The following is an 8,983-nucleotide window of genomic DNA, read 5'->3' as shown; positions in this document are numbered from 1 at the left end:
GTACATGAAGGCAGCAAACATAAACCAAGATAAAAAAAATAGCAGTCACAATATCATAAAAATAATAAACTGGGGGGGAAAATCTACCCAATAACACTATATAAAAACAGATAGGATCAAGTCTCAGTTTGGTTTGAAAGCCAAAGTGTAGAAGTGAGTTTTAAGAAGAGTTTTAAAAATCGGTATTGAGGAAGCCTGACGAATGTCAAGGTAGGCGTTCCATAACTTAGGAGCCACAAACAGAAAGGCCCTGTCCCCTCTAAGTCTTCCGCTTGGATCCGGGGACGACCAGGAGCAACTGGTCAGCCGACCGGAGTGACCGGGAGGGAGTGTAGCGGTTGAGTAGCTGAATTAAATAAGGCGGGCAAGACCGTTAAAGCTTTAAAAGTAATCAAGAGGATTTTAAAATGGACTCAAATGCACAGGCCCAGTGAAGTGAAGCCAGGACGGGAGTGATGTGTTCTCCTCCGGGTTCAGTCAAAACCCTGCAGCAGCATCTGGACTAGCTGCAGACGTGCGAGTAGGGATTTACTGAGTCCAAAATAAGGGAATTACAGTAATCCAGCCGTAAAGAAATGAGGTTTCTAACTGCTGCCTGGAAAGGAAAGGTTTCACCTTTACCAGCTTCTCCATGAAAAAAACTTATTTGACTGTGGCGTTGATTTGCTGTCCGTTTAAAATCACTGTCCGTCTAAAACCAAGATTTAATACTGGCGTTTAAGATAATGGCTAGAGGGCCCACGCAGTAGGGGGGGTCCCTCATTAGCCACCAGGTCCAAACATTATCACCTCTGTTTTCTTTTCATTAAAATTTAAAATGATGACTCTCTCTAGAGGGACCTGAAGCTTGACTCTCTCTACAGAGGGACCTGAAGCTGATGACTCTCACTACAGAGGAACCTGAAGCTGAAGTAGAATCATTGATGTGTTCCCCTTCTGTTTTGGACACAGATAAGTTTCAAGTATTATAATTTGGGGCTAGAGCCTCTAAACACACATATTGAGTAAGACTCAAATCCAAAGGCTCTGATATACTGTGGAACCTATGGCCCTGCAGGGTTATCGCACGCCAAGCTGTGTGACATCAGTCAAATCAAATCTGCATTCACTCAATCACTGAGTTTGTTTACATGCATTTTCCTTTATCATTCGGAATATGACAATATTCCAAATTTGATACAGATCATGTAAACAACACCGTTTTGTTTTTTTATATTCTGTATAAGATCTTTTTCTGAAGGTGTCATTATGCCCCCTAGCCTGTTTACAGCGCATGCTCAGCTGTGACAGTTTGCAAGGCTGTGGTAGAGGTGCATGCCCAAAAGAAAAGAAGGAGAAACACAGCTTCATTTAAACATCATGAAATACTTGGATATTAACAGGTTTTTGGATATGTGCATGCATCATGAATTGTGCTGGTTGAAGGGATGAAAGAGGGACGGTGTGTTCATGCGCTCCAACAAGTCGGCCACTGGTGGAAAACTTTGAAAAAAATCCTATTGCACGGCTACATGTAAACAGGAATATTAGTGGAATAATTACTTTCATTAGCCATGTAAACAGCTTAGTTGGAATATTGTAATTTTTTTAGAATAAGGGCAAAAACTGGAATATTCTGTGTATGTAAACATAGTCAGTGTCAGATGATATATTTTAGGATTGTGAAATAAAAAGTATATAGGTTAAGGATGAACATACCAGACTACAAATAAGGAAAAAATGAGGAATATCTAGAAGAATTTTCAGTGTGATCAGCTACGGTAAACATTTAAATCCCATCTTCTCTGCTTACATAACCTGTGGGAGGAGCAGCCTGTTGCAGACACACAGACTCCCCCCCACACACACACACCTAAAACCGGATCCCAGTCCTTGACCAGGCAAGGAGTAGAGAGGAGTCTGAGGTGGCCCCCCCAGTCAGCTGGTCCAGGATCAGCTGTGTCACACCTTGGAGAAAGAGTTCTGGCACGACAGCAGAGGCAGTTGGATTTCCTGTCTTCATTAAAAAATATATATATATATATATATATGTGTAAAACCTGACACTTCTTCCACAAACACTGGCACTACTTTTTCAACTCCATAGTAAAGTCAGTGCATTAACAACAAGGTTTGATATGTGCTGGTTGTGTCACTTCAAATAAGAAGGAACAGCTGGATCAGCTGATCTCTGACGTCATGCACACGTGGGCACCGATGACCTCACCAGATCACGGCCGCAGGTTTGAGACCCAGGCAGCGCAGTTGCCTTTCACCGACTACTAGACCCAGGGGGGCCCAGAGCATGCTGGGAAACTCCGGCCTCTCAGCTGATCTACCAGCTGATTGGTTCAGAATCGACTCAACACGATGACGTTTTGTATCAACTTTTTCTTGTTTTTTGAATCAGAGGGATTTTAACTGCTATTTGTCTGATTTAAAGGCTTCTTCTGTACAGAACACATGTTGTGCGCCTCATAGTGACATAAAAAAAAAAATCAGAGTGACCAAATCTGTTAAGATCATCTACAGTCTGTTGTTAACAGATCACATGCTGAACATTTTTATCTTAAAAATAACAACTGGAGACTAAAAGCTGATATATGTCTGATAACATTTTATTAAACTGGAATCAAACCTACCAGGATGAGTGTTTCTGTGACTTCCTGTTCAGCCTGAACGACTGGAAACTGTCTGACTTTACCGCAGCTTTTTGCCCCCCCCGTCCATTTTACAGGCTAGGTGCAGTTAATCTCGAACCAGCCTATTTAATCAACAACAACACTTCCTTGTTTTACTAAATCACATGGAGCTGAACCAACCAATCAGACGCTAGCAGAACTGAGACTTGAGTAAATGTGAGGAAATCCACAGAGGTAGATTCTTGTCTGCTGATGTCAATATTATATTATGTCATATTATGTACTGTTCGGTCAGATGGTGTGGCAAGACAATAGTTCATCCACAACACAATCCAGGATATTAACTAAATGCTTGGCACAGACAAAAACAAAACAAGGCTGAGATGAAGTCATGCTTCCGCCAGACTCAACCCAGGCCCCCTGTCCACAGCTCGATCAGGTTCCACTCTCTCCGCGGCTCTGATGGAGTACCGGTATTGCGGCTTTGCATAACGTGGCACGACACGTCATGTGCTGCCATTCATGTGCTTAAGCCACGGCCTTAGAACCGTTCACCCTTTGGTGTGGCTCTAAAAACAGTCCCCCTGTCTCACTTGTGGTCGCTAGGGGCCTTAGTAGCTCTTGATTTATGGATCCAGCTGGGAGTTGGTGATGAAGACACCTGTCCCTGTCTCTATCAGCACTTCCTTCCCACACTGAAGAGCCCTTGTGCTAACCTGGGCTGGAATGTAACTGGAGGTCAAGAGGGCGGCGGTCTGTTGGCAGGGGGACAGCGGGGCTGGAGCCCAGCAGGCTCCGAAGGCCCGATGGCAGCGCTTTGTTTGGAATTCTATTGTCACCTTATTGTTTCTTCAAAAAGTTAAATCCTTCTTTGTCATGCTGTGATTCTGCTCAAAGTATTCAGTCAAATAGAAATGCAAAAGAAAATATAACACCATGTTTTATATATTCATCAATTAACCCCAGGTCTCCACAAGTTAACTTTAACACCTTTTTCAAACCATTTAGAATGGAATTTAATACAAACGTCATGAACATACTGGCAAAGGTGTGTAAGATAAAATAGGATATTAGAAAGAATTTATGGCTAGAAAGATTTCTAGTAGTAATCAACACATACATGCTTTGTGAGAAATTATTTCACCTTATGATAGGACAATACAAATGTTAGACCTTTGTGAACCAGTTGTAAGACTTTCTAAATAACTTTAAGACCTTTAAGGCTATATTCTTTGAATATTATATTTAGGATATTTTTAAGACACCCCGGGTATCCTGTTAAAATTTTGAGAAGTTACCAGTTGTCTAAGTATGTGCCTATCTCAATCAATAATGCATCCACTGTTGAAAAATATATATTTTATGTCCAGTTACACACAAAAAGCAAAATACTATTTTTAGAAATCTGAAATTTATATAGTATTAATGAACAGTCATGAGAACAAACGGGGGGAAAGGTTTAGAGCCAACAGTGGTGGTACATGTACTCCAGTAGTGTACTTCAGTCCAGATGTTGAGGTACTTGTACTTTACTTGAGTTTTTTGTTTTCATGTTACCTTCTACTTCTACTCCGCTACATGTTAGAGAGAAATATTCTACTTTTTACTCCTCTACATTCATCTGATAGCTTTAGTTACTAGTTACTTTAGTTACTGTTACTTTAGTTACTCATTACAGTCATCTGATGCTTTAGTTACTAGTTACTTTAGTTACTAGTTACTTTAGTTACTCCTTACATTCATCTGACGCTTTAGTTACTAGTACTTTGTTACTCCACACATTCATCTGACAGCTTAGTTACTAGTTACTTTATTTACTAGTTACTTAGTTACTCCATTACTCTCTGATAGCTTTAGTTACTAGTTACTTTATTTACTAGTTACTTGTTACTAGTTACTTTGGTTTACTCCACTACAGTCATCTGACAGCTTTAGTTACTATTTCTTTAGTTACCCACTACATTCATCTGACAGCTTTAGTTACTAGTTACTTTAGTTACTAGTACTTTAGTTACTAGTTACTTTGTTTACTCCACTACAGTCATCTGACAGCTTTAGTTATAGTTACTTTAGTTTACTAGTTACTTTGGTTACTCCACTACATTCATCTGACAGCTTTAGTTACAGTTACTTTAGTTACTAGTTACTTTGGTTACTCCACACATTCATCTGATAGCTTTAGTTACTAGTTACTTTGTTACTAGTTACTTTTGTTACTCCACTACAGTCATCTGACAGCTTTAGTTACTAGTTTTACTTTAGTTACTATTCTTTAGTTACTCCATACATTCATCTGATACTTTAGTTTACTATTACTTTAGTTACTAGTTACTTTGTTACTCCCTACATTCATCTGACAGCTTTAGTTACTAGTTACTTTAGTTACTAGTTACTTTGGTTACTCCACTACATTCATCGACAGCTTTATGTTACTTTACTTTAGTTACTAGTTACTTTAGTTACTCCATTACATTCATCTGACAGCTTTAGTTACTAGTTACTTTAGTTACTAGTTACTTTAGTTACTCCATTACATTCATCTGACAGCTTTAGTTGCTAGTTACTTTAGATACTAGTTACTTTAGTTACTAGTTACTTTAGTTACTTTCCACATTAAGATTCCTGCACACTAAACTCATGTAGTTTATAAAATCTGATGTTTTATTAGAAATTAAAATAGCCAACAATATATAGGATTTGATTTTGTCTCATTCTTTATGCTTCTGAAACTTTTTCTACTTTCAACGCCTCCACAATGTGGTATTAGTACATGTACATGTTACCATTGAAAGAGTAAAGGATCCACCCAGCTGTGTGTTTAATGACATCATCCTCTCAGCTGGACCTGGAGCCGTTATATAGCTAGATTTATTTATATTCAAATATCAGATTTTATAAACTACAAGTACTTTAACATTTGGACTCAATCACAGTACTGTAAGAGTAAATGTACTTTGTGACACTTCACCACTGCAATCAATCAATCAAATTCATTTTTCTTTGTCACGTCATCCGAGGGACAGTTGTCCTCCTGCCATCTAAAAGCTGTTTTGTGCGTCTTGCGTCCAGCGCGGTGCGGGACGCCAATAAACGCAAACGTTGCCTGTGCACGGAGGGTCTGATCGCCGAGCCGTGCACCACCAAGATGATGTAACAATGTGGACACGGTCGCATAGACTGCGTTTCAATGATCGGCTACAGGAGAGAAGAAGTAAATATAAATGTAAGTGTGCTGTATTTATATATCTTTTCCAGTCTTAACAACTGCTCAAAGCGCTTTTACACCTACAGGAAACATTCACCATTCACACACATTCATACACTGTGGCCGGGGCTGCCGTACAAGGTGCCACCTGCTCATCAGATACACACTCACACACATCTACACACCTGCTCATCAGATAAACACTCACACACATCTACACACCTGCTCATCAGATAAACACTCACACACATACACACTCTGATGCGCAGCACCGGGGGCACCTCGGGGTTCAGTGTCTTGCTGAAGGACACTTCGACAATGACTGCAGGGGCGGGGATCGAACCACCAACCTTCCGATTGGCAGGCAACCGCTCTACCACTGAGCCACAGCCGCCCCCCAAGTCTGTGTTGTGATCACTCTGACCGCAACCAGTGTGAAAGAGGAGACGGTTCGCGGCTTTTACATTCCCCAAACAGAGCAACATCATAGGGAGACAGTGCCGGGTAGCCCACTGACTGCATGCATGCAGCCTGGATGGACTCCCCTCTGATTGACTTCACCCAGGTCATGGATCAATCACTCTCAGCAGGTATCTGGTGTTAGACAGCCACAGGGACCTGAACCCAACATTTTCCAACCCTCAAAAAAAGTGAGACATCCTAGGAAACCTCCAACTATTATTGTGGAGGGTTCTGCAGCTCATGATTTATGTCCAGCGACGGTGGACGTAATGCATGTCAGTGACAATACAAGACGTAGTTAGTTCTGATGTTTGGAACAACCTACCAGCCAAGGTCCTTCAAAGACTGGGTGCAAGTGTACCGAGAAGAACTGATGCTGTCTGGCAGGGTGCTCACACCAAAATACTGATTTGATTTAGATTCCTCTTCTGTTCATTCACTGCATTGTGTTGATTGATTAAACTAAACTAATACCACTTTTTTATTTTTGAAAGCATTCTTAGTTTACAGCATATATATACCGTGTACATATGTTTTTGCTCTCCACCTACTCCTGAGGGAAATATCTGCCTATCTAGCTGCTGAATGCTCCACTATGTTCACCAGCTAGTGCCTAACTGTGTGTGACAATTTTTTTTTCAGTTGAGCAGGTCGTATAAATTGGAGTTTGATAACTTTTTCTCTGAAAACGACGCTATGAAAGGGGTGAGAGTGAACCAAAACCCAAGATGTGGTTCGGACAGATACAACTCATTATAAAGCTGAAAGGAGCAGCAGACTCATTATTCTGTCCAGGTTCAGCACTATGGGTGACTTCTCTCACATTTTTATTGTAAAAAATATTGACTATGGCTGTTTTTAATCCAATGTTATGTTTTCTAACTCAGTACCTCAACCATAGTATGCCGTAACAACAACATTTCCTAAACACCGAGTGTACCACAGTTGCCATGTGTGGACGTTGTAAAAAGGAAGATGTAAAATAAAATAATGTGGTTCTTGTCTGGAAATAGGGATAGAAAGGAACACCTGTTCTTTACATATCTCATAAAATATGTAAATTGGTTTTGTGTTTGTTGAACTGAGCTCATTTGAGGTTTAGGCATTCACCCCAACAGGTCCAACAAGTGTTGCTTGAAGTTGTAAACTTTACTACTCCGAGAAAAAAAAAAAAAAAGACTCATGTGCGAGATTGATCTTATTTTGGGGGAAAAGCATCCTAATGGGTTTAACTGTACTCCTGTAATTGCCACTTTGACTTGTCAATCTGGATCACATTTAAGGTTATTTGCCTCATTTTGCGTCTTCCTCCTTGTTCTGAAATGACTCCACCAGACACGTGGGCTTTGGAAAGCCTGCGTGCTCCTAAGAAAACAGCTCCGTGGTCACAGATGTTAAAGGGGTTGTGGATGAACGCTTGCAGATGACTAATTTGTGCCACTGTTTTCAAGAGAACTGGAGAGAGGTTTTCTGCAGACTCACCTCGGGTTTTTGCAATCCTGCTCAACGGACCTTTGTAGCAGCTTCCGCCATGAGCATCCGATGCAATGAACCACATCCCTGTCACTCAAGAGAAGTGTTGGGTGCATGAAATCTACGAATTAAAAAACAGTCTGGGAGTCGACCTGAGTTGTATCCTCACCATTTCTCTATCCTGCAAGGTTGTTCTTTTTTCTGTTGCCTTCCTCGAGAGTTCAAAACATCTCAACCATAAAAGTGATCTCCAACCCGCTCCATGGTGCCCCAACACTGTAATTATGTCTTGGTCACTTTTCAAGGGATGTAGTTTCCGTTTGAAGCCGTACTCTTCTTTTTGAAATGAAATGATCTGTGTTGTGGCACTCTCAACTAAAGGGGAGGATGGAAGTCAGAAGCCAAGAAAGTCTTCTCGTCAGCGGAGATGCTGAGCCCTCTGGCCTCTTACAGCCTGGGCTTCCTCAACTCCATCTCAAGGATTTTGCTATCTCCAAGTTTTCCGTCAGCTGACTAACTTACACCGTTTTGGGCATCGTGCCATTTTTTTTGTGCAGCAAATATTAAAGATTTCTTAGATTAACCTTTCATAGTAAAAGTATTGTCTGCAAATTGTACTTATAGTATCAAAAGCAAATGCCTCTGTTCATAAAAATAGCTCCTATGAGTGTGCACTCTATATTACACTGTAAATGATTGCTGTTAATCTACAGCAGGATTTCAACAGTTTTACCCTGTGATTTGTTAAATACAACGCTTAACTGTTACTGCAAAAGAAAATCTTTTAAATAATGCTCTATTGACAGAACTAACAGAATTAACAGAACTATAACTATACATGATTATGTATTCATAAAATGCATACTGCTAGTCAACCGTGCACAGTATCTCAGTTAACACTATCATGCAGGATTTATTTGCATTTTAGTGCAAGCAACTTCACCTGAACTCGTTCTTTTCTTCATCCATTCTCATCTTACTGATTATTTGGTAAGCAGCAGTAATATTTAATTCATAAGTCGGTGCAAAGATGTTTCCAGTTTTTTTGCATACTGAATACACATGTGCACGTAGAATACAGTAAAAGTAATCAAAAAGCCAGTTCATACTGTATGATGCATTAATAAAACCGTAAATTAACCGTAAACCCTGCTTTGGTTTTAAGATTAATTTTGAGGTCTTTTTTCCTTTATTTGATAGTGACAGTGGCTCGACAGGAAAG

General features: G+C 40.2%; 1 long non-coding RNA gene across 1 annotated transcript in view; it reads left to right on the top strand.

The window, feature by feature from the left end:
- Positions 1 to 7,765, top strand: part of LOC116705673 (uncharacterized) — an 11,894-nt gene extending 4,129 nt beyond the window's left edge. Inside the window, exons 3-4 of the long non-coding RNA XR_004335984.1 lie at positions 916 to 927; positions 7,754 to 7,765. This is a non-coding gene — a long non-coding RNA (uncharacterized LOC116705673). The remainder of the gene's footprint in view (positions 1 to 915; positions 928 to 7,753) is intronic.
- Positions 7,766 to 8,983: the final 1,218 nt, after the last annotated feature.

This window comes from Etheostoma spectabile, chromosome 17, assembly GCF_008692095.1.
Source record: "Etheostoma spectabile isolate EspeVRDwgs_2016 chromosome 17, UIUC_Espe_1.0, whole genome shotgun sequence".
NCBI lineage: Eukaryota > Metazoa > Chordata > Actinopteri > Perciformes > Percidae > Etheostoma > Etheostoma spectabile.
Note: the sequence above shows the minus strand (reverse complement) of the source record. Positions and strands in the feature narration are given on the sequence as shown.